Source organism: Corvus kubaryi, unplaced genomic scaffold, assembly GCF_017639235.1.
Source record: "Corvus kubaryi isolate FWS band 111438036 unplaced genomic scaffold, C.kubaryi_AGA036_p1.0 133, whole genome shotgun sequence".
NCBI lineage: Eukaryota > Metazoa > Chordata > Aves > Passeriformes > Corvidae > Corvus > Corvus kubaryi.
In genome coordinates, this window is record NW_024580667.1 from 2,575,202 (window position 1) to 2,601,992 (window position 26,791).

At 40.6% G+C, this 26,791-nt stretch overlaps 1 long non-coding RNA gene across 2 annotated transcripts in view; it reads left to right on the forward strand.

Moving 5' to 3' along the window:
• The first annotated feature begins 951 nt into the window (after positions 1-951).
• LOC121667522 overlaps positions 952-26,791 on the forward strand; it is a 125,832-nt gene continuing 99,992 nt past the window's right edge. Inside the window, exons 1-2 of one of the 2 annotated variants that reach the window (XR_006017082.1) lie at positions 952-1,248; positions 5,852-5,946. This is a non-coding gene — a long non-coding RNA (uncharacterized LOC121667522). The remainder of the gene's footprint in view (positions 1,249-5,851; positions 5,947-26,791) is intronic. The other variant, XR_006017083.1, reaches the window with a different exon arrangement.

Here is a 26,791-nt window from a genome sequence, read left to right on the forward strand (position 1 = left end):
AATAAATGTAGAAATGTATATCAAATACCTACACTTTAACTATACATGGGATTTGGAGTTTTTTTTGGTTGGTTGGTTTTTTTCCTGCATTACATCAGTAAGTCTTGCCCAGGCTGACCAGAGCACATTGGTTGGCTCTGGCATGTTCCTGTTGTGCATACGTGCACAGCTCACGTGGTGGGGATCCCTTCCCTGCTCCCAGTGAGGAAATGTGCCTGTTTGGACACTTCAGGTCACATTTCTCATGGTCATTTTTCATAGAATCACAGAACATGCTGAGTTGGAAGGGACCCATCAGGGTCATCAAGGACACCCCAAGAATCCCACCACATGCCTGAGAGTGTTGTCCAAACACTTCTTGACTTCTGTCAGGTTTGGATCCGTGATCACTTTCTAAAACTGAAATTAAATATCTTGATTTGGTTTATCACCAGTTTCTTCCTTTAGTGATCCCACTCTGGCTCTCCAGTGTTGCAGTCCATTTTAGGTGGTGCTCCATCCCTCTGCAGCTGTGTGACTGCACCTGTATGTGCTGAATGCCAGTCCTACTCTGGAAGCTGTTAAATAGAGAATATATGAAATAAAAATTCAAGTGTGAGATCTATTTAATCAGTGCTACTTTATGGTGCCAAGCAAAAGGAAAAAAGAAAGCACTGGAATCATGTACCCAAATTTTTCACAATTTCTGACAACACTGAGAATGTCTTTGGTTTCATAAATGAATGACTTGAACTGTTCTTGCCTCCAAGGCAAATCTGTGAAGTATCAAGAAGGAATGATGCCTTGAAGATACACTGATGGGTAAGGAGGATATTGCTGCATGATGACTGGCACTTGTGCTCTGGAAACAAAGCAGTGCTATTATAATGAAAGCAGAATCACCTGAAAGCAGATGCGTTAAGGGGGAAATTGCCCTTTTTTGCTGTATTTTTCTCTGAAGGAAGGAATAATTTATTATATTACTGTGGTATCTTTGCTGAAGATATTTTCTCTTCAGTGCTTGTCAAATTTTGATTCATAAAAGCTGATTTTTCTTAGAAACCTGCCTTCTTTCACAGCACCATCTGCTGGTGCTTCCTGGGTCCCGTGGCTGCTGCTGGAGAGCTACATTCCTCTGCATTCTCCAGAGGAGTGGAAGGGCCTGGTGATGTTCACTGCAGCTCGGTTGTGTTGTGAACCATAACAACATTTCTGTAGCTAAACTTCTGTTCAGTATCCATTCGTCCTGCCAGAGTCTGCTTTCTGAAGGTAATTCTTGTTCACGTTATGAAAACCTTTAAAAGGAGCAGGAATGTTTGCATTATGGGGATAATGCTTGAGTGATGATTTGTGGGCTCAGCCTTGTTAAGTTTTGTGTAAATCCATAGCTCTGTGGCTCTGCAGGGAAAGAGGCTGTGCTTTACCAAATGTGAGCAAATGTGTTAAACAGGCTTTGTGTCGAACTTGTCAGATTTTCAATTATGTCTTTTGTTTAATGCATTACTGCCTCTCCTCCCTGCTCAAATACAATTTATTTCTTTCATAAACATGAATGAATTTGCCACATTTGAGGGAAATTAGTGATGACTGATCAATTTTAAGAATTCGTATGTATGAGATAATTTTAGGTCTGAATTGTGTTGAGGTTGTCAAAGAATATTTTTGTGGATTCTAGCCTTGAACCTGTAGATGGGTTATGAAAGTCCAGTGACCTTTTCTCAGTCAAAGTTATCTTTAGCTTTTAAACCATAGCACAGTTTTGGATGCCCTGTGTCTCCAAAAAACTGAAGAACTCTTCTATTTCTAACCACAAGCTTATTTAAATGCTTTAAAGGATTTAATACTCATATTTTAATCATGTTCATGACTTAGTTGTTTTTAGAAAGAAAACTCTAACTGAACTCTGTGATACAAAGTCATCAAAATGTCTCCTAAAAATACCTACAAAGCAGTTAATGTTCTTTCTAGCATTTAAATGTGCCTGAAGACTTAACACTGCATTAAAGAAATGAAGTACAATTAAGAGTGTAGGATTATGTAGAGCTATGAAGTAAAAGAGGCTTTTGAAATAACCATTTTGTAAGCAAAATGTTAATTCTCTCTGGAAGAAGATGGTGTGAATGGTGTCTGAACCAGCGAAGTCTCTAAGCCAGTGGTGCATTGGAGCCCCATGCCCTGGTTCACTTGCTCCTCTGAATCTCTGCCCAAAGAGCCCCAAAAGGGACTAGTAAATCCTAGAGGTCCCATTTCCCATGGCACTCCTTCCCTAACTCAGCCTTGCTGCTGTTCCAGCAGAGCTGCAAGAATGGACTTAAACTCATCATCTTTGTACAGAGGTTTGGCCTGGTGCAAAGGCCCAGGGGTATCCTGTGGGGCTGGATTGTTCTCACAGGCCAGGAGTCCTAAGAGAATTAGGCCTAAACAGAAAGATGTGGGATCTTGCACCACCAGGAAGCTTTACCAGCTGCAGGCATCTAAAGCGAGAAAGGAGAAGAAGAAATCTGAAGGTTTAAACAGAGAATCTGTTGGGAGGATGACTATGGAAGGTCAGCTTGTGAATCCACATAAAATCCTGTTCTGAGTCAGGTGCCGCAGTTTTCACAGCTGTATGTTACATTGTATATCTTTATTTCACAACACTCCAAGCCACAGGTTTTAAGGATGGGATCGATCTCTCTGTTTCAAGGATAGAGGTGCTTGTGCATTCAAGTAGGATATCTAAAATGCAGAAGAGAATGGAATTGGTATCATCTACATCCCAGCTGCACAAGATATCCTTTGCTACAACCTCCATGTCTTAGTACAGTGAGTTTGGTGTGCCACTTCAGCTGAGTGAAGTTCAAATACTTCATCGTACTGTATTTTTGCAGAAATATGTTTCCAAATGTTAGTCCCAACAGTTAATTCAGAGGGCTTGAGGTGGAACACAAGTACAGTACTTGTCTTTCATTCTCTGTCAAATTTTGTGTGTAGGTGGCAAGCTCAAGCAGCACCTGCCAACTACTTATTGGTATTGGCTTGGTTTACATTTAGTTTTGAGGCTTCCATTTGTGTACTACTTTGTATCTGCTTTCAGAATTGTACTTTAAATCATGAAATTTTAGATTCAACAAAGTACACAGTCTCAAAGCAGGAGTTCTAATTTAAAACCACTTTGTAATAAACAAAAGGAAAATTGGTCTGAAATCAGTTACCAATGCACATCTTGGTGGCAAGACTATATTTAAGATATGCAGTGTATCAGCCATTGAGTGTACAGGAGAGACTAAAGAGTTGTATTAACATTTTTCAGACTGGCTTTTAGAAGAAGGGTTTAACAACTTGGGTTGTACCCTCAAGGTAATTGTTGAGACCTGAACTCTCATCAGAGTGTTCAGTCCCTTATGCTTCAAGGGGTATGAGCACAGAAGTCTACAATAATGATAGGTTTTCTGTGGCATTTTTAGAGAGTGTGTCTTAGCTGATAGCTGCAAAAATGAATCTGTTAGCTGATAACACTTTCCTCGTTCTTGCCACTTTTGGTACCACATGTGAAATTAGCTTATGATTCCTTTATAGTTTTATTTATGTGAGTTCTGACCAACGGGTCCCTCTCCTCAGACTCTGTTGCTGATGTGCACTTTGCAGTCACCTTCTGCACAGTCACTATTGCCCCCAGCTTTGTTTTGAACATTGTGTTCATCCCTATCAAGAGCCATCATCCCTCTTCTTACAGATACATGTGTCTAAGGGGTATTTGGTATGCCTTGGGAGGTTGGTGTTAATGTACATTCCGCAAGTAATGCAACATTTCCTTGTCTACCTTCCCTGCCAGAAAAGAAGTTTGCTTTGTTTTTTTGCAGTCGAGCTGATGCCAGATTTGCTGGATCTTCCATTTGTGAATTTGCATTTTGAAAACTTCTTTACTCAACAATGATCAAAACTGTCGCAGAGTTTTTACATGGGGAACATTTTAAGGTGTTTTCTTCTTTATATCAAGTGGTATCAGATTTGACAGTTATTGGAAAGACCTTATACCACATTAAAGAGCCTTTTCTGGAAAGCTTCTTCCAAAAAAAAGTGGCTTGCCACGCAAATTGATTACCATGAATTATCCCAAGGCTTAGGTTGACTTGAAACAGCTGAGTGGAGAACAGACATCACCTTGGAGCCAAACCTGGTAGCCGTGAGGCTGGCCCACAATCAGTTAATTTCTCTGTATTCATCTCCAAGTGCAATTCATGCCTTATACTTTGCACATTGATGCATGACAGAAAAGACAAAATTTTGTCTCCTATTTGAGACAAAAGGCGATTTTTCAACTGCCCCCTTCATAAGGGATTGGTGAAACCAGTATGGAGTTGTATAGGATCCCTTGGCACCAAGTGGTGGAAGATTGAGAGGGAGGGGCTGGTCTGCAAGCTGGCAACAGCAGAGAAGAGTCTCCCCATCCTTGTACCCAGGATCTCTCTGGCACAGGGGAGTGCAAACAGGAAGAGATTTGAGACAAAAAGTTCTGCTAAGAACCAGACAGATGTCATATGCCTTCCTTCCTTTCTGTGCTTTCATCAACTGTGCCCAAGTAGTTGGTTTGCCACAGGGATGGCTTAGGTTCTGCCAGAGCAGCTCTGGATCAGGGAGGGAAGGTTGATGGCTGTATCTCCTTGCTGATGCTCTTTTGCTGCCTGGTAACCTGTCTTCTCATTTCTACACTGCCAGATACATTGCTTTGGGAGAATTCTTTTCATTTTTAAATCTGTGCGGGAAACAGCCCGGTCTGTGGCAGTTTTGAGGGAGCGTTGTCACATCATAAGGTGCAGTTCTGGCTCTTGAACCAAAGCCTAACGCTCCAAGCACACACACACCATATTACATGTCTGAACAGCACTGTACTTGTTAAATATGAATATTTCCAGGACTGCTGCCCAGTTCTGCAGATACAGCATTCTAAGATTATCCATTTGCTGTCTTTGCATCAGCTGTGCTCATTGCAGGAATAGAGAGTATCTATCTGCCAACCATGGAAACTCTGAAAGTCAAGCTATGCTCTTTCTGGCTTGTGAATCATCACCTGTAACCTTGACTCAGCTATCACAGGGGAACACTTAGGCCATGGTTGACATATATTCTTCTGATCAAAAAGATTCTCTATGGTGCTATGTTATTTATTATTTCTTTAAGAATGCCTGTGTAGAATCCTACCCATTATCTTTCAGCCATGATAGTTCAATGGAGCTAAGGGAATAAAACAGTGGAAGATTATTTTTAGTCCCTTCAGAGAGGGAGATTTGACATTAAGTATGTTTTGAATGCAGATATATATAAGTATGTTTTGAAGAAATCTCACTTTTCTGGCTATAGTTAACTGAAAATCAAAATAATATATTGTTTTAAGGTGTCAGCTTTTAGTTCCTGTGAGATATGATGTTCTGGCTAGAGGAGAAAATGTATATGACTGTGAGCTGCATGTGACAAGAATACTCCAAGAGATGGTTTTCTTCATTATTAATATATCTTTTGGATATTCTGTGATTATATATAACTATAAAAAGTGTGTTTTTCATCAAAGGCAATTATGTCAGTTAACAGCATGTTCAGGCTATGCTAATTGACTGAACAGTCTTTGCCCCTTTCAAACCTGTTGCTTGGATACCACTTTCTTTGAACTATTATGTACCTTGCTGAAAATTAAATAGTAAAGAAAAGGTTTTAGCAGCTCTTTCCTTTGTCTTTTCCATAAACTCTCCATTATATAAGACTTTCAGAAGTGGAGACAAAGAGTTATGGCTTTCTGGCAGCAAAGTACTGACAGAAACAGCTGGAAAATGCAACTCATGCACAATCTGAATTCAAACCTTTGTTTTCTAGATATGTTTTTTTTCTTTCCTGCAAGCTTTTCCTTCCTTTTCCAAGAGAATTCGAACTTGAGATGCAGTGAAGCAACTCTCAAATTGCAGTCATCCAGAAGTAACTGGGTAATGCATCCAGGTAAGTCTCTCACTAATGAGAATGGTTTGTTGCCTGCTCAGTTTTATTTACTCACTAAAATATGTAATCTGAAAGTGTGAAGTAGCATTTGTGGTCTGGAGTTTTTATATAATGAAAGGTTTTTTTGGTCTCCATCTAAATGCCAGGTATTCTATTATATCCTGCCACGAACTGCTGTGATTTCTTAAAGCTGCTAGCTGCTGCTTTGTCTATATGCAAAATCCTCTCAGAAACAACAGAGGTGTCTTGTTGCAAGGGCTTAGATTTGCCTACAGGATTCATTACCTGGAAACCTCTAGGTTTATCTACCTGGTTTCACTTCACTCTGATGCACATGAGAAGAAGGGCTGGGGGTGAATAATCTCGTTGGCTCAGCAGGCAATGTCTTTAGAATCACCTCTTTCTGGGATCATTTTATGAGCTGAGCTGAGCTTAAGCTGAGGGCTTAAGTTATGTGACATTGCTACCAGAAAACGTGAAGGCTTTCCAGTGAAGGTCCAACCTCTGATCAGGGAAGTCACTTGTCTATTGGAAAGATGTTGACTCAAATCCAGGCATAATGTTTGGGCCTAGATTAGGAAAAGAGATATTTATTAGACATTTGTCCCAATGAGGATGGTTTTTTCTGCCCACTGGAATGCAAGGAAAATCCCCTGCCCGTTCCCTGTGACCCTGTGCCTTGGGGAAGTTGTCCTGCTCCACGCCACAGACACTGTGCTCCTTCCCAGTGAGGTGCAGGGATGACTGTCAAGGACTGCCACAGGCTCTTGAGAAGCAGCACCTACACTGTAAGTGAAAAGTCAGGACTCTGGTGCAGCTCATTTCTCCAGTGGGTGATGGGGCAGAGTTGCAAACACAGCTACAATCCAGTTGCCTCATGTATCAGCTCCTCTCTGCTTCCTGTAATCATGAAAATGAGCAGAAGCAGAGGGGAAGTTCTTATCTGGATACAGGGTTGGATCACAGACATCTCCCCGTCTGGATCTGGGGATTTGCCCGTGATCTCTAGCGCAAAGGGAATGTTTTGTCACTTTATGTTCATAGCTGAGCCATTCAGCAGCACTGCCGAAGCGACTCACAGCAGTGCTGAGATCATGACTCACTGCTGCATCCTCTCTGGAAAGACACTAATCCTCCTTTCCTGCTGCTTGGGCTGGTTTGGGAACCACAACATTAAGCACTGAAAGGCATATTTATTAAATGGCACATGCCAGGACTGGGTTTTGTTTGTAACAGCCAGGAAGTACTTTGTGGCCTCTCTGTGTGGACTAGACGCTGACACATCTGGCACCCAGGCACCAGAGGATGGAGGGATCTGGGCATTTGTTTCCCTGGTTAGATCTGGGTGTCAAGTCTATTTCAGTCAGTGAGTCTTTGGGCTGGGTTCCAGAGTTTTTCCTAACTACCAACATCTGTCAGATGTCAACTCCCTGAATCCACCCTTCCTGGTCATGCTATTTAAGGCACTTGTATTTTGAATACTATTACTAATACTACTACTGCTACTACTAAAACCCTTATAGATCTTTCTCTGAGTAATTTGTCCTCAAGGGACTTGAAAGTCCTCAGGTTTCCTCCTGACCAGTGACAGGATGTGGTTTATCCACCAGGAGTCATCCAACCTTTAGCCATGCAGGCAGTCTAGCCAAAAGCCTTTGGGATTGCTTGTGGTGCAGCTGGAGCTGTGAAGCCCATGCATGTAGTGAGTGGTACCTCTGCTTCCATTGATTATTGGTGCAGCTCTTGCCCTAAAGTGGGATATTTCTGTTCTAAACCAGCACTTGTTATTGTTTTGGTCTCCTGGAGCCTTAGCTAGAGCAGGAATCATCTTGCATGCTCTTCATGTCTACAGACATTTGAAGAAGGTATCTTTATCAGACCTGATCTCTCTTGGGCTCCAGTTAGAGTCAGTGGAGGGAGCAGGCATTGCTGGGTGTGATTTACATGTAAATCACATGTGACGTGCTTTATCTTTCCTCCTCAGGACGAAGAAGTTGTGTCCTGGAGGTACCTGTTTCAGTAATTTGTAAAATAGCTCATGAGGAGTCTGTACTGAGTCAGGTGACCAACACCCACATTCATTTAAATACACTCTCAAGATGAAATTTATCCATGGAAATGCCAGTTAACTCAGTTACCACAACTCTCTCCCAGGGCTTGGCCTTTGCATTTTTTTTAATTAGTTAGGGATATGGTAATTCTCTTTTTTTAACCAGCAGAGTAACATATGCATGGTTTCTTCTTCCTTAAGGGAGGGAGGCACATTTGTACCACTGTCCAGCACTGGTGTGGCTGCACTGATTCACTCAACTGTGCCAGTGTTTCTAATTATAGCTATTAAAAAATCACAGAAGTTTTTCAAACAACTCATCTGTGCAAGTACCTACACACCCTAATCAACCTTAGCTGGAGGAATGACCTCTGCCTTAAGCCTCATTAGGGCACCAGAATGTGCAAGTTTCAACAATTTCTATTCCTAAAATATGAAGGGATGTGGGGCAGGATCCTTTCTAACAAGGAGAATGGGTTTGTAATGTTTGTTTTTTGTATTAAAAAGTTTAGGAGTCTTGGAAGAAAAATTGTTGCAAATCAAATACCAATTTTTCAGGGTGGGAGGGGTCTTCAGTTTCTACTTGTTGTTGAAGTTTTTGAGTATTGTTTTCAGGGTGAACACTGATAAAATTAAAACCAGCCTAATTTTTTCTTAAGAAGTGTCTTTTATGTAGCAGAATGGTGATAAAGCAAGCGGTGGTAAGGCAAAACCAGTCTCTGCAACAGTCTCATTTTTGAAGCTTGCTAGTGTTACAGGAAAAAGTGTAAAATAGAAATCAATATTAATTTAAAAAATATTATCTCCCTAAAATATTAAATAATGATGTAGTTTAAAAGCAGAAAAAGTATAAGGTTGGTATTTTACTGAAGTGCTATGCAGCCCTGCTTCATGTGACAGGTGAAATTGGAGGCTGGGCATGTGCCAGGCAAGGATGGTCAGGGCATTCTGTGAGCCTGAAGAGAGCTCACGAGGCCCTGCTTCCTACCAGCATTTCATATGGATTTTGTTTTCACATGAAACCATGTAAAGGTGGTGTAGCAGATGTTGGACTTCCAGCCATTAACAATTTTCACCTTTGATAGCACAAGGCTGTTCCATCCCACAGAAACACGAGTTCGCTTGAATTCCCACGCTGCCCATATGCCTGCATTTCAAAGTTTGCTACCTTATTAACTGGTGAAATATGTTCATTATAATAGTAGCAGTGAGAAGTATTTAAGTGCACCTCAAGCAGTCAAACCCCAAAGATTTAAATCTGCAAAACCCATCTGCTCCACACTCAGGAACATAAAATATGAAGGTGCAAAGGATTCCTATGTTCAGTTTTGCAAGCACTCACTTTCAGCATTGGGGACATTGGAATTTCACTTGAAAGTGCAAGACAAGCCTATTTTTTTTCATTTTGGTCTTCAGTTTGACTGGGCTTTATGAGTGCATGGGTCCTGACTGCTTCTGTTTGAGCTGATCATTCAATTCTGAAAACACTCTAAGAGGTCTCTAAGTTTTAGAAATTTTAGGTTCAGTTCCTTTCTCTAACTGAGAATTATCAGTAGTGCCTATCTAATCTGCAAGTCCATTTTGTGAGAAAGGTGGCTATATCAGGTATTAACTTTAAAAATAAGGATTTGGATCTGTGACTCCCAAAGTTTGGAGATGTTTTCTCACAGATGAAAATAATGCATCATTCAAAACACAGGTCTTTATAAACTGAGTATATTTGCTCTGCCTCAAATATGTGTAGCACTACCAACTTAAAAAGTAAGATTTTTTTTTTAAGACTATGGGGAAACTCCTCCTTCCCGTTAAGAGGCATCATGTCCTCTACTGGAAGATATTTTCCTTTTAAAACAGCAAATAACATTTATAATAGATATCTAGATTTGGAGAATGCCTTAGTTGCTGGAGCTGCCAGTTTTCTGAGCAGTGTGAACTCTGAGCTTTTAAATAAACTGAGAATTATTTAAAAAAAAAGAGAATGCTTTCATTGTAATCAGCTAAATTTTCCTCCCTTCAAAAATCTGTTACTAACAAATAAAAAAATTCTATCAAAAGAAGTAATAAATGTTAAGTTTCTTCTCTGATTTTTTAAAAATATGGGATATTTCTGGTGCCTGTAACTGCCCTTTATGTGCAGAAAGATGCTATGATCTGATGGCTTGGATGCTGACTTGGTTCCAAGATAACCTGGGTTCTCCTCCCACAGGTTTCCCAGCTATTGCATCAAAGAAATGGAAGCAAAACCACCAAAAAGTGATGCCTCAAAATGCAGAAAAAAATCAGGATAGAAATTAATTTGCTCGTCTTTGATACCAAGTTTTTCTTGAACACCTACCCCAATGCCTTTGCTGCAAGGAGGGGTGGATGTGTCATATTTGTAGCAAGGCTGTGTCAAGGCAGAGCTTTGTGGTTTTTTAAGAGCTGTTTTAATCTGTTCTGGAAGTCTGTTTTCTGCCACAGAAAATCTAATCACACTGTTCTTTGCACGAGTGGTTTAGAGAATCCCTCTGTATCTTTCAACATGGAAATGCTCCTTGCACTTACACTGCCTAGCAGTGGTGTAGTGCGTGGAGGAAAATGCAGCAAGAGGAGCAGCCTCCTCTTACCTGCCATCCTGGTCAGCCAAACTACAATTTTTTCCCCTTTTCTAAGTCTAAATCTTGTTTCTTGGTGGTTTGCAGATACTTCTCTTTCTTCCCACATAAATTCCAACAGTATGACCAGATGTCTACTTCATTTCTCTCAACACCCTTTACAGCCCTAATCTGAAATGTTAACACCAGCCACAAAAGGATCATATGCTTAGTGCAAATTACCTCAAGCAGATAGCCAAAACATTATCTCATGCTGGCCTAGATGTTACAATGCTTGCAGCTAAAATGCTCCCTCAGGATCCTGGGCAGATGTCTCTGGGCTTTTTGACTGTTCTCTGGGATGGGCAAAGACAAGGCTCTGTCATTTCCTCATGGAGGAAATGTGTTGTTGGAACACAGGCTACCATAAGATCAAAAATATATTTCTTGGTTGCACCCTCACCCAGAGGGATGCAAATACCAGCCACAGAGGATGTCCCTAAAGAGGAAGACTTCATGTAAGTGGATTTTAGGAGGGAGAAGATGATCATGTTGGTATCAGCCCAGCTGAAAAACTTGCTGTTTGGAAATCCTGCCACCTTCACCTGTTGGCAGCGGGAGCAGAGCAGTCCAGGGCTCACTGGCAGCAATTTTGAAGACCACACGGTTTATGCACTGAGAAACTGAGTCTTTAACTCACCTTGATAAATTCTTGAAGGTTGGGTGCTGGGCTGTGGCTGTGAAACATGCTCTGCTCACCTAACACTGGCCTGCTCATCTTCCTTATTTTTTACTTTTTATGTGTGTTTCTCTATTTGTAAAACTTTTAACTACATTAAACTTTCTGAGATTCACGGTCAGAAAGTGCTGCTTTAAAATTGAGTAGTTCTTTCTGCTACTTGATTATTTTTTTTCCCAAGGCCTGGGTGAGATTAGAAGTTTGAGTTTGCGTGCCAAAGTTGTATTATTGTTTTGGTTTTTTTTTCCTAACCACTTCCACATGCAATCAGGTTTTATTGCCAGCTGCTCGCCATGGTCGGGCTCTGGGGAGCGTAGGCTCCTGTTGTTAAACTCATAGCAGTTGGTTAGTTTAATTTTTTTTCAAATCTTAATTTGTCAGGTTTGGATTTCCACCAGTTGTCTTTACCCAGACAGAGGTGGGCAATGGAATAAGCAATGATGTGTAAGAAGGGCTCATCAGAACCTCAAATTCCTGTAGAGGGAGAAATGGGCAAGTTTATCACCACCCTCACATCCTTTCTGTATTAAAATTATGTGTCTTGGAATTTTTCACTTCCCACAGAACAGGAATATGAAATTTCATTTAATTAATAAAAAAAAGATTTTTATTTTTAAACAGAAAAGGACAGAGGTCCCCATGATGATTGCAGCAGGGAGCCTGTGAGCCCAGACATGCTGCTCACCAGGGAGGCTCCCAGGGAGTCCAGGAGCTAGCAGGAAACCAGCCAGGTTTCCCTAGGAAGTGTGTTTGCTCACTGTTAGGAGATTTGATTCAATCAATCTGTTCCTGCAGAATATATATGCATATTTTCGGGAACTGGCATTTTCCTATGGAAAAAAAGAAAAGGTTTTGCTGAGTTAAAATTGGAGATTAGTGAGCATGCTTTTCTAGCTGCATTGGTGAGAAAGCCACATGTACTTTGTAAATGTATGTAAATGTATGACAATCTAACACACAGTTAGGCAGCTGTACCAGACCTCTAAAATGGGGCCTATGGATGACCTAAAATTCTCCTTAAGGATTTTTGTATTGTTATCTGTCCACCTAACGCCAGCACTGGAATGAGCAGACTATTGGGATAATTTTCTACCTTGCAGGGAAAGGCTTGTGGAAATGAGACACCAGAGAAAGCAAAAGAAGCCAAAGCCAGATATGGTGAGAACATGTGTACTCTCTTCAACTCTGCATATTCAATGGGATAGCTGTGGGTCCTGTGCATTTCCCTGGGGAGTTTATTCTTTTATAACAACGTTCTGATTGTGGGCTTGATCCCATGGTGCCAATAGCTGGAAGACTTAAGGAATTGGGTGTCTGCTCTGGATTTAACATGAGTTTTTGGTACCAGGTGACAGAGCCCTGACCACTGGCTGCACGGCTTTCCCCAGAGAGCTGACAGTGTTTTGAAGGCCAGTGGCCAAGCTGCTGTGGTGCCAGCATGGGTACCACAGGAGGGACAGAGTGGTGGTGAAAAGAAGGGTTTGGGGCTGAGGGGGTAGTGTGGCCAAGGTTCAGCCCCTCAGGAACTCCCAATGGATATTCCAGAGGATGGCACATGGAAGGGCTTAAGTGAAATAAGGGCAGAAGCAGAGTGTCTGGCCCCAGGCACCAGAGAAGAGCTGAGGCAATTTCTCCTGTCCTGGTAGGTATTATGGACAAAGGCCTGTGGGTCCCATGTACTATCCAGTGTCTGGGAATCTAAACACCAACGAAAAAAAATATTTTTTTCACATGGGCTGTGGGCTGTTGAACAAACTCTTGCAAGAGTTTGCAAATGGACACTTTTCTGCCCTGTGCTTGCTCAGAAGACTCTTTGTAGGAACAAAAACCTGTGGTAAGGAAGGAAAGGATTTAACTCCTGAGTGAGCTCTGGAGATCCTGCAGCATTTCCTACCCTTGCCCTCATCTTGCCCTGTTACTGTGGCTGTAGGCTTTTCTAGAGGAAAACTGGGTTTACATGGGGCTGCATATCCAGTGCTCCCAGCTCCATTTTGCAGGGAGCGAAGAGGAGCTGTGGTTGTGGAATATAAAGCCTGTATATGGCTCTGTTTGGTAAGGCAAATGTGGGTGGGAGGAGTAAGACTAGAACTCTAATTCTCTGTGTGTGGAAGAGACAAGGAGACTGAGTCCCTGGGAAGACAGAGCAGTGTCACTGCCTGATGTGAAGGTTTTACTGTTTCGTAATTAGATGAAGTCATCTAGTTTCTAGATGCAGGAATTAAAAGACTCTTTGACTTCATTAATTTTTACACACATAAAGCTGTTGCATTCATTGTCCTGGCTGAAGAGAGCTGTGTTTAGTGCTCAGCTGGAACTTGGTTTGTATTTCAGTGGAAATCCCTTGTCCCATGGCACTGAGCCCCACCAGTGACTCAGTGCTGACTCAGAAGAGAAAGTTCCATTCGCTGAATCAGCCCCAGAGCTGTGGGACAAGGCGAGGTTTTCCTTGGCTCTCTCCATCCAAACTGTGATCAGACCTGTCGATCTACTCCGCTTGCTAGGTGGGATGAGGCCACAGCTCAAGAGGCTGAAGTCACACATCAGGACATATTTGTAATGAGAAAAAAAAAGACATTTTCATGGACTTGCTTGTTTGTCCAGGATGTAGCAGGAGGTTTGATGCAGGGCACCCAGATTTGGAGCTCTCTGGATACTTATTTTAGAATTTTCTAAAGGGAAATTGTCATTCACGCTTCAGAAATGAGAAGACACAGGTACACTTTGGGGTCTTTTAATTGAACTATTATTCTAATACTCTGTCTGACTCATATTCTGTTTTCCCTGCATGAGTCTCCTTCACAATGGTGGGTTTTGAGTTTTGTGGACTTGTATATTTTTTTAACTCACCATTATATCAGCTGCAGTGCTTCTCATAGGGAGTAGTGGAAGATGCTAAAAGTTATTTTATGACTATGTAAGAGCTGGTATATTACTCACCTTTCTGAAATAAAAGTCATATAATGAATTATGTGGAATGATGCTGAAAAAGGTAATTTTAAGTTGAAACTTCACAAAGAAATTTTGTTAGATCTGTTATTCTGCAAAGCATTTCCCTGCAAAGGTGACTGAGAGAAGATCCTTAACACAGTATTTGACTACATCTGCATGGAGTATGCTCCTTCAGCAATAGACCAAGGAATCCAGTCCCTTTCACTCTTGCCATCTGTGACTGCAGCAAAAAGAGTTGAATATTTGCTCCCTATGTATTTAATGCCTCGATAAATTTTCACTGGGCACTGCTGACCCTGTCAGCCATCTGTTTTTGGTACTGGGCTGCCACACAGTGGCCTCCTTCAGAAACCTGGAGAATGGGAGGAGGTAGGGGGAATATCAAGTTGATAACGAGAATGAGCTAATACAAACGTCATGATTCAGTTTACAGTGGCTGTTAATTCCTTACTGGCTGGGGGAGCAGAGTTTTATTTTGTACAGTCCAAACCACAAGAAACAAACATGAAAACACCAAAAAAAAAGAGGTAGGAAGCTCCTCAGTTAACTAACAAAAAGTTCTGTCAAGAAATTTACAAAGGAGTTTGTATGAAAGTAGAGGAGTTTTCTCTGGTTTACTAATAATTGCTTTATTTTATTTGCTACTTCTTCTTTTCTCCCTAGATACAGACTACTAAGATTTGAAGCGTTTTCAGATGAGCTCACATTGGGAGGATGTTCAGGGGGAGGTTTGGTTTTGTACTGCTGGTTAATGGAAGCACAGCCACTCCTCAGGCAGTGGAGAAATCCTGTTTTGATCCAGACCTAGAATCTGTGTGATTTTAAATTTCAACTAAAGTGTTCCTTCACACAGGTTCTGCCTTTGTAAAGTGTCATGGAATGGTTTGTGGTGGAAGGGACATTAAAAACCATCTTGTTCCAAACTGCCTGTTAGCAGCAGGGGTGCCACCCACTATCCCAGGTAGCTCAGAGCCCCCCTCAGACCCAGCCTGGCCCTGAACACTTCCAGGGATGGGGCATCCAGAGCTTCTCTGGGCAACCTGTTCCACCAGGAGGGAGGTGGGATGGGCTCGACTTCATCCATTAGGATCCTTTTTTGGATTATTACTTTGTAACCCCGATAAAATGCACGGGGTTTTGCTGCCCTATAGGTTGAGATTTTACACTCTTCACTCCCCTATGACTTCCTCATTCCTGGAAGCAGGTAATCCACGCCAGGTGGTCAGTCCTGGAGACTTCTAATGCACCTGACCCTGAGAGCCTTCTGTGGCAAATAATCTGAGACAAAAGAAAATCTGACAGTGTCAGACAGTCTGATTTTCTGACATTCCAAATATGCACTTCAGACCATCGGGAACCCTTAAACGACAGAGAGGATTTAGGAAGTTTGGACTTTAGTGGTGTTATGTGCCTCCAGTCAGACAAGGTGTGTTGGTTCAATAATATGAATTAATGCCAAGTAAGGAAGCAGAAAAGTAGGAAAATGAACTCTGTCTGCAAGAAAATACTTTTAAATCTTAAAAATAATTTCATGTGATTATATGTCAGGTTTAGGTCTATTATTTTATGTAATCGTCTGTGATAGGAATGTTCTGTACCTGCTTGTTCTAAGAATAACCATCCTGTGCACTTTGATTTGTCATAGTGTAAAGAGTCTGATGTTGTTTACAGGAGATGGATGTGAAATATATTTCTGTGAAAGCTCTGGGATCTTCCTTTTAACACTTGTACATTAGTGCTATTGGAGTGGTGAGTCTTTCCTTGGTGAAATTATTGCTTGCTTTGTCATTGTGCTTATAAGGCTGATTTTATTTTGTCATAAATTCCAGTGCAGGCAGAGAAGCACAAGTGACTGAGGCAGTTATTGCAGGCAAAACTGTCCCTACTTGGGGAAATTTTTATTTAATCTAATTTATTGAGAATTAACACAAACTTCTGTTCACCTTGGTTCTGATGTTGAAAAAAGGGAGAAAACTAATCAAATAAACACTTCAGTAGAAAACCTTCCTGCCCCTTCCCCAGGCTCAGCAGAAGCTTGATCAGCATTCAGAGGAGCAAAAGCCTGGATGTAACAAATGAGAGCCAGAATTGAAACTGTCGTAAAGGGACGTGGTGGGGCACCAACTTTCCTGCATGTGTATTTTCAACAACAGCAACCACTTGCTGCAATCTAATAGACATCTCTTAATGGTCTGTTTATCTGAGAAATGGAGAACAGGTTAATTTTGAAAGGAAAAGTCCATACTGGGCAAGTATGTGCACTCAAGATCCCAAAAGGAAGTGTACAGAGGAAACCAGATTCTGTATTCTATTCAGTGAGGTTTTTAGGGGCCCTCCTCATGAAAATCCCAGTGCAATTAGCCAGAAAAAAGTTTGTCAGAAAAATCTGATGAATTTTTTATGTGGAAATATGCCCATGTGGTATCTTTTTCAAGCAATTTCACAAATAATTAAAAAAAAAAAAAATCAATTTTGGAAAATGTTTCAGAAGAATAAGATAGTGCAAAAAGAAACTGCATATTTTTCTTGAAATTTGATTTCATTTTTTTATATGTGTTCTGTTAGTAAAAATGTGATGAAACTTTCAGCACAGAGAAAGAAACTTTAAGCAGAAAGAAGAGCAAAGCCTTCAGTGTGTATTGAATTGCTACTGTCATTAATGATTTTCAAAACTGAATAAAACTTAGATGTTTTATGAATTAATGGGAGTAGTTATATTTAATTCCTGAATAACCGATTTCCTATATTTCCATTTGTTAAATATTATAAGAACAGTATATATGAACTAAAGTTAAGAATTTATAAAAAATAGTTGAAAATTCCTAGCTACTCTCTTTCAAAGAAACAAATTTCAGTGGTTTTATTCCATGGGAAAGTTCCTTTTAGAGTAAAACCTCGTTGAAAAATACGGAATTTCCCATGAAATAAATGCTAGATTTTGAGAAACTTCACAAAAAAGCCATGAAAAAGTTCAGTTGCCTGCTGGAGAATGGGAGTTGAGTCCTGAAATCTCTGGGCACTAATGAGAGACTTCTTGTCTGGATGAGAAAGAAAAGAGAAATCCCATCATTGGGAACTGGAATGTCCCTGGAGGTATCACAATGTGCTCTTTGAAATGCTCATCCCATTGGTCATGTTTGGAGCCCAGAATTTTTGGTGGGATGTTTGGGGCAAATGGAGGTTATGACACCCATGTCAAAATCCTACTGGCTTGAGAGAGAGGGTGCTTGTGTGGGAATGCTGCTATCCCAGCTGATTTAGGGCCCTCTCATCTTCTCCTGCCATGGGAGTCTTAAAAGGTTTGGGAAACATCTGCCAGATGTGTTCTGAGTGTGGGGGATCCCTCCTCAGTGCAGGGAGAGGTTCCTAAATGGATTGTGAATTTTCTCCCTTTATTTCCCATCCGAGGTGTCGCAGCAAGCGGGGGATGTGGGGCTGCTCATCGGTGTGTTGTTCTGTGGTGCCTGCAGCTGAGTTTGACTGGATGTGGGTTCTTTCCAGTCCTGTATTGCCATGTTTTTGTTGGAAACCTGTTCCTTCAAACCATATCTTCATCAGTATTCCAGGGCATTGCTCCAGTCCTGCTCCTGCCTTCTCCCCCAGGAGTTTTCCCCCGAAATGCAGAGGTTTCTCCTGGATACCTGGTCTCTGGCAGGATCTGCTGTCAGTGGTTTCTGTTCTTCCAGAAAATTTTCTCCTGGAGCTGGGGTAGGAGACTGAGTAGAACACAAACCACAGAGAAATAACCTGTGGGTTAATCCAAACACAGAGCTGAAGTGGTGGTGGCTGTAAAATCCATACGGCAGGTTAGAAAAACAGTGAGAGCAATGCCATTTAAAACAGTGTCAGCATGCCTGGGGTGGTGGAAGGAAGGTTGCTACTTACAAGCTCCTGGAGAGAGAATAGAGTTACACAGGATTTTGGATGGTTTTCCCTGTATCTCCTGCAGTTTAGGTAAATGCTGACTAGAACTGGAGGATGAACACTTGTATTCCTGGCTGAAAAGACTGGGAAACAGAGGCTCCCAGCTCCACTGGGATGTGCTGGTTGCAGTGTGGGTACCGTCCTGATCTTCAGTAGATTGAGAAAACCCATGTTTGCAGCATAGTAAAGCAGGGACTGCCATGGAATCAATTGCAGTAAAGGAATGCTACAAATTCTGGCCCTGCAGTGCTGTCCTTCCTCACAATCTGCCCTTCCAGTGCTTCTATTCAGTAAGTTCAGGTCTGAGGAGGTGCCTTGCTTTTCTAAGCAATAAATTTTTCTTGCACTTCTTATCATTCTTATAATGGCTTTTTGTAGCACCCAGCTTCTTTCTTCAGCTGGAAATAGGGCTATTCTAAGTGTAATTTTGAGAAGTACAACTTAAGAAATTTTAACTGACACCACAATGCAGTATGTGTTCAGTGTCAGCAGTATTTGGTGTGTCACAAAATATTCCTTTGGTGGATTTTTTTCTGTCTGTCTAATGTCTGTGTTGCTGTCCCGACCCTTTTGCCATCAGTCAGGCTGATTTAATCAATTTAGAAAACAGGGGAGCACTGGAGGAGTAGTGTGTCAAACCAAGCAAAAGCAGAAGTGGATCTCAAAACTCCATACATCATCTCTAGAGATCTCCTACATCATAGATAATGGCTCTTCATGATCCTTGTGAATTCAAAGGTGTTGGCAGGTGAGTTTTAGCTTGCTCAAATTTAAGAAACAATGTTATGCAATATATAGAGCTTGAGAGATTTCTGAAGGAAGGAATGTGTTAGTAATGACCTTGGGTTATTTCATTTATATGAGGAGCATCCTGCTGCGAAGGTGCTATCCTTTGTAGTACTACCTTTTTAAATAACACCAGTATTTTTTACAGTATGATACTCCCATGTTCTTCTTTTTCAGCAAGAAGCCTGTGCCTGATTTAATGTAGAGGATAGCTCAGAGAAATGCATTTCAGGGTTTCTTAGCAGTGGGCTTTTTGCAGTGGAGCAAAACGGAGCTAACAACGTTTTATCTAGAGATAAATGTATGACACCCATTTTAATTGGCTGAGTGTCGTTATGGGTGCAAAAATCCAAAGAGTCACAACTGAATTAAGTAAATCACCTCACCACATCTTTTGATTTTAAGCCTTAATGCTTATCACTTCTAGATTGGTCCCCATCCACCATGTCCTTTAAGGACTGCAGAGCAAAGACGACCCAGCCAGCAGTGATGGCAATCCATGGCTTTTGCTTGGACAGGTCTTCCAACCCTAAGGAATTACAGGCAATTGGGGAAAAGTATTACTAAGAAGAAAGTTGTTGGGTTTTTGCTAGAGGATGTATTTGTTTGAATTGACTCAAATTTCTTCTTTCTTCTATTTTGCTGCAAAATATTACTGCCACATGTTATGTCCTTTGGAGTGTGATCCAACAATCAGAGTAGGAAATAGAAGGGTGATTTAAATGCCATAATGAAAACAAAACTCTCTTTAAATGCCAGTATAGGGAATCTTCCAGTGGAACTTCTGCTGGACTCCCTGCAAAAATGGTCCAGCCCCATGGAAAAAATGTAGCTGAATATGATTATGCAAAAGAGTAAGGGATTTCCACCTTTGATCACTGGCTGATCATAAAATACTGAATAAAATATTAAAAAGAGTGGTAACAGTGGATTTAGGACTGCAGTGTTATAATCAGTGAGAAGCACAGTACTTTGCCATCCTGGCAAAACGCAATGCATCTTTATTTTTTTCCTTTCTTAACCAAGGAACGCAGTGTGTTTGACAGCTCACAGTCTGAATGGGTTTGCCTTACATGAGGAAAAAATAAACATATGTGGGGTGTGGAGGTGGTGTTGTTTCCGTTTAATTTGTGGTGGGGTGGTGTTGTTTCTGCTTAATTTGTGTAAGGTTAAAAGCAGGTATTTGGGAAGTTATTTGCTGTCATTTAGAAGGTGTTACAGGGAGGTCTTGAACAGGAAATTGTGAAAAAAAGTTTGTATGCCTTTGAATTAATCCTTTATAAATAGGTGCAACCAGAGGGGTTGAATAAAGGCTGGGATTTATTTGCACAGGAAAGTAAATTATGCATGTTATATGTATAAAAGAAAAGGAGAAGAGCCATGTGGCAGGGAAAATGTGAGATGTTTCTGTAAAAGGCTGTTTTTTACTTTTGCACAAATGTGGCACCGTGTTGACAGCGTGCGTGACATCATGTGATGTGTGTGATGTCAGCAACTTGGTGTCATGCAATTGTGTATTTTAACTTGCATTTCAACAAGAAAAAGACAAACTCTTGGGTTTTCTTTAAAATGTGAAACATAACGACTCCAAATTAAAAGGCAAATAAAAATAGCCCACAGTCCCCACCAAAATGTCTTGCTCCAGTTTGGGGGAAGCTGGTCTCCATCACCCAGCACAGGGAGGCAGATGTAGGTGCCAAGGAAGGGATGGTCTTCTCTCTGCTTTGTGCTGAGACAATTTCTCTGGTTTTAATGACATTTCTCCTTCTCCTGCCCAGTGAAATCAGAACCAGTATCCAGCTTAGAATGGCAATATGTCGAGGAAGTTGCTTGTAGTTAATCCATAAAGTAATTCTCTTTCTTAGACATTTATCTCTTCTGCAGTACTGACTTGGGTGATAATGAGAGGGAAAAAAAGCACCCCTCGGGTAAGAAAGTGAATTTTTTCATTTCACACTACTTCTGAAGAGCTTCCTGGTGCTCTGCTGGCAACAGAATGATAATTTTCCACTCTGCTACTTCTCAATGTAAGACTGAAAATTCTGTTAATGGTGAGCTGTTATGTTAATTAGTTAATCATTTAATTGTTTCTCAAAGCTGTTTCTACTAGTGCAAGGTAAAGAGATATAAATCTAGCTATGCATATTTATTTATAAATCTGGAAGAGAGGAGGGTTTATACCTGGATGTATGTTTCTAATTGGAGGGATTTTCTAAGAACCTGATTTACAGAGAAAAGATATTGACAACAGACTTTAAGCTTTTTCCTTTTGGGAACTCAAAATCACTAATTACTCTTCAGTCCTGCCTCTTCATTTCTTTATTTTTATTGGCCTTTTTGGGGAAGAGAACATAAAATAACTCAAGTATGCTGTGCTTTAGTGGTTCTAACTGATTATAGTTCTGCACTTAATTAATGAGAAATTATGGTAAATAACTCCTACTGTTCGGCATTCATTGAAAAAAATTCCTGGAAATAATGGAGACCAGATGAGAGAGAGAGAGAGAATTGAAACTCAAAAGTGGGCTGGTGGGGCAACTGCTTTCCCAGAAGCCATGTTCTATAACCCCATATATGCTTCTTACAGGTTATTTATTTAGGAAGTAGAAACTTTTGAAAGGAAAAATCTGTACTGAAGAGGTTAAAGTCTGATCTTACATCCCTATGGTGTATGACAGCCTCACCTTTTAGTCTCCAAAGTGTGGCTGATCTTTCGAGGTGCTCTGCAAATGGGTAGCTTGAATTTGTGGTGGCAGGGGAATTCCTTTGGAATCCAGGTGATCCCCATGGGTTGTGTGATTCCTGATGAGGGGGTACAGGGTAGCTGTGTGCTAAAGGAGCACAAAAATGTAGGTATGAGCTAAGAGTTTTTATAGATTGTAGGCAGAGGAGTAATGTTAGGTTTTTAAAAACACTGAGTGTATCCCAACTACCTCAGTCATAACCTGGTGCTGAATGTTCTATAGCATCACAGCACATGATGCTCTTTGGGTGTTACAAGAAAAAAATACCATCACCAGAGCACACTCCATCTTCCTTTAGTATTTTAAATTTCACCACTGGGTTTTTTTCATGAGGTTCTATTGAACTGAGCTGTGCCTGTGAACAGCACGGGTAATTAAGCTATATCTGAAGTGTATTCAGGCTCCAGAGATATGCTACATTCAATAAGTTCACAGTGCATTCTTGAAGTAAATGAAGCAAGATTTCTGCAGTCTACTTGCTGAAAAAATGCATTATGCATTGCCAGCTAGCTCTACCAGCCAGGTTTAAGCTGTTCATACACTGCTTTGTTTGTCTTACTTGTGACTTTATCACTTTACAGAGTAAATTACAGATGTCTGAAAATGAAAAACCTCCCAAATGCCTGTTGAGAAAATTTAGGATAGAAACCAACATGAGTGGGCAGTTTAGGAGTTCTCTCCTGTTATATCATTGAATAAAATCGGTTTGATGTCTTTAATGAAATGAGACAGTCTGAAGGCAGAGAATAGCTCATGTTTACACTGTGGGAGCATTGGAGAAACCGTCTGTTCCCAAATTCAGGGTACAAATTGTTTTGCAGCTCAGGGTCAAGAAGAAAATACCCTCTTTTTCCCCTCTCCATATCCTGCAGGATGCTATGGAACAATTAAGTTCATTGGGGGTGGGGGGGCAGGATTAATCCTCTTGCGGAAACATCTGGAATTGGTAAATAACTGAGGTAGGAGACCCTCTTAGAACAGAATATGAAGGATTTCCACAGTGGAACAAACCAGCTTTTATTCTTTCCTTTTCTCCTGTTCTCAGCTCTTTGTTAAGTGACAGATTTTAAGACCTGAAACATAGAAAAAGCGTGTCTGTGCTTAAGGGGGAGATAGGAAGGAAGAACTTCAGCCAAAATGAACATTATAGACCAGACAGAGGATATGCTTATTCAGGATGGGATGAAAGAAGAAAATACCTCTCATGGCATGAGACCATTTGAACTTTCAGATACCTGGAAATAACACTGGTAATGACAAAAGACAGTGGAAGTTTCTTCTAGAAAGTAGAAAAGCAGGGGGTGGATGGAAGGGCTGGTTTGTCTCAGAAGGACATTTCCCCAAACACAAGTTAAAAATCATGAGTAAATGGGAGATACTTGCTGCTGACTCGGAACCAACACCTCTTTTTGTCTTTGTTCCTCTGTCATGGTTTTCAAAATGTGTGTAACAGACATATATTCAAAAGTGCTATTTTTTATAGACCCTTATATATCCTGCCTGAGAAGTTACTTCAGAGCAGAAAACCTGAAACTTCCTGAGCCTCAGGCAAAGTGGAGCCATATATGAAAAACTCCTCTGCAACTGTAATTTTACATGGCTTATTTGGCTCGTGCTTATTATGATTTCTGCCTGGTTTTCTGATGAGTCCAAACAGAAGAGGCTGATTCTGTGGTAATGTTCTCTTCCAGCAGAGTGTAATAGATACACCAATACAATAATTCTTCTAAAAGAAAATTATTTGTCTTGATGTTTTTGCATCAAGGCTGAGAGGAAGCAAACCGACTGTCTCTCAGCTGATGTTTTGAACTGACTGAGACCTGCCTGCCAGACTTAGGAAATTTAATAAATGGGACTTGTGTGGTAGATATTATACTATTAAGCTTCCCGCCTATCTCCTGCCAAAAGCAATTTCAATTAGAGTGCTTTATTTCCAGGACTTCCCCCACCCCAACCTTCTCCTCAATGTATCTGTATTCGACAGTGGTGTTATTTTGTAAATATATGCACGAGTTTAGCACAAACTAAACCAGAACTGGCTGTGCTGGAGAAGTGAGAGTTCCCTTCAGGCATCTACTAAAATCCCGTTTTTCCCCAAGAAATTATGATTTTTTTTTTCTGCTGAAAACTCACAGTATGTGGCATCAGTGATAAATTGACTTGATTTACTCTAGATTTGTTAAATAACATTTTATTTCTATTGAAATCGTAATGTTGGATGCAACCTGATTCTTTCTAAATTACTCTGTTCTCAAACTTCTATCAGCATGTTTAATATAAATTGCTATTATCAAATTAAGATGTTACAATTTAAGAGTGTCTAAAACGTTTTGGGGTTTTTTTTTCTGTCATATGTAAAGTAAATATTGTGACAGCTGTCTTACTGCAGATGTCTTCATAATCCTCCTGGTAGGATTTCATATTAATGAGACTTTTTCTGCCTGTAGGTTTGATTTCATGGATGTAGGGCTGCTGCTGGGTCCCTGCACTTGCCACTATTTGCTTGAATACAACACCAGCCTATAAATGTGCTCCTCTGCCTGGGAGCTGACTCAGGCCAGGACTAGAAAATTGTTGTGTGTCTTCAAAAGACTGTGAGGACATAAACACAGTCTCCTCACGAGTATCTGAATCATTAGAGCATCTAATGCATAAGGCACAAAACACAGCCCCAGCTGGCCCCTTGCACTGGCCCAGTGATTTCTATTTGATTATTGACGTGGCTTTTGTGAGCCACTTCAGCCAAATTTCCAGCTCAGATGTTTGGGTGAGATGTGGATGTGAGACTCGAAAGCCACCTAAGACTACGGTCTGTCTCCTTCTCCCAGAAGCTTTGCTTGAAGCATTCCAGGAAAGAAAAATAATTCTCCAAAGGGTTTTCTGATCCTCCAGAGACTGATTGGTGTGACATCGAGAAAGAGCAGTTAGCTGTAGTTACTCCTTATAAATTCAGGAGAGGGTGAAGTCAGTTCTCTGTTTAACAGTAATTTTATTTAATATTGCAGTAAAGAGCGCTCTTTTTTGTGATGCCTGTAAAAAGTGCTATAGAAATGGAAGAGTATTTTATATTCTCAGAGATACAGCAAAATGCATAGAAACAATTTCTCTTTTTCCAGGTTTCACATCCCATTAGATGTGAGGGAGACTTAAGTAACCTCTTTTAAGAAAACTGGGCATTTCAAAACCACTCAAGAACCAGGAAAGGACTTCAGAATAGAGCAAACAAAAATGAAAGAATATAGCAGCTATTTCAAAAGTGCAGCCAAAAATAAATTCCTGTCAGGAGTATCCAACCTACTCAGCCTCAATCTGTGGGGCAAGGAAGGATGCTGACAACTAAAACTTACAGCAGCTGAAAACCAGAAGTAGCTAATAAAGCAAAGTTATTAGCTGTGGTTTGCTACGATGCTTTAACCCCCCCAAAAAAGGCTGACCCAACAAACTAAAATTCCTTGTCGCCATCTACAATCTTTTTACATTACCACTAACACTTTAGCTAATAATTAGGAATTCCTCTGGTTTTCACTGTCACTGTATGAATCATTTGGTTTAAATGTGGGTACCTTAAGTGAGTCTGAATGACTCTGCTGGAATCAGCAAATTAAGTAGACCATTTAATCTTCTCAGCAGCATTTACCTGGCTAGAGGAAACCTGGCACAGACATTTTGAATGTTAATGGGAGACTTGTAAAAATGAAGGTTCTTCTCACTTTTGTAAAGGTCAGCAGAATGAATGGCACAATTCACATCACCTGAAAAAATGAAAACATCTTGCAAAGTGTCAGAAGTGCAAAAAAATTAGTGTTGGAATGAATAAACATGTGAAGGAATTAAGTGAAATGGGCACAGAATTTGCTTTGGGTCTAGGGATGAGCAAGCAGTGGGATCTGTATAAGGAAATCAGTTGAAAATGTGGAGATAAACCTAGATTGGGAAAGCTAATTCTAAATAGATAATTGGTCTGTAATATCTTCATTTCCCCCTCCCCTTTACTGAATATGGGGTCATTGGTCAACCAGCATTTTTAATGAGTATACATTACACACTTTAAAGAATCAGTTGTGAGGCACAAATAAAGAAAATCCTGTGAATGGACTCTAATGGTAAAATACGTAATACTCATAACTACTAAATGTTGAAAATCCCACCATTTTTGCATTGGTAATAAAGTAGGTGAGCTTGGAAACTACATAAAATAATTAAACGTGGGGTGCATTGAACTTCTGTTTAAGTATCTCCTTTGAAGTAGTTGCTATTCTTTTGCTTAATTGAAAAAAAAGAACTTGCTCTGCTTATTTTCCGAGAGGTCCCTCCGTGTGTTGCATTTCCCAACATACTTGTGTTTTCATGATTTTTTAAAATTATTTGCTTGAATGGTTCATTTCTGGGGTTTTTTTCTCTCAGTTTTTCTTCCATGCAACTGCTTCAGTACCATTTTCCTGCCTCCCTGGCCCCAGGCTCAGCAGCATCTGTAGGTCAGCTGAGTTTTGTGCAGACTGGTGAGGAATTGCTGTAGGCAGCAGAGTTTTGTGTGGAAGGAAATGCTGCAACTGTTTTATGGGAGCAGATTACATTTCTCACCTGAGGGGCTACCAGTGGTTAAATTGGTTCTGTCGAGCTGTCTGTGGGTTCAGAGCCCTGCATTTATTCAAAGTGCTCTTAACCAAAACCAGCATTTAACTTCTTTGCTTATTGGAAGACTTTGAGCCCATCTGCTCCAAATGGGTCTTTAGATATTGTTATTAAAATATCAGCAAGGGATATCACTCAAGACCGGAGTGCTCTTGCTCTGATTTCTGTGAAAACACAGACAAGGAAATATTCCCTGCCCCAAAGAAATGAAATGGGTAAGACAAAGCAAACAGAAGTGTCTGGAAGGGAATGAACTTGGTTGCAGTCACACACTGAATAAGTCCTTGGCACACCTCAAGGTCTCTTGAATTTTGTGTGGTTGATTTTTTTTTTTAATAAATGCAAGTGATTTGAAATGGTATCCACAATGTCAGAAATCCCCTTTTCATCTCTTGTTATTGGTCCATAGCTGGAAATACCCTTTCTGTCACCTGAAGTGATCTCACTG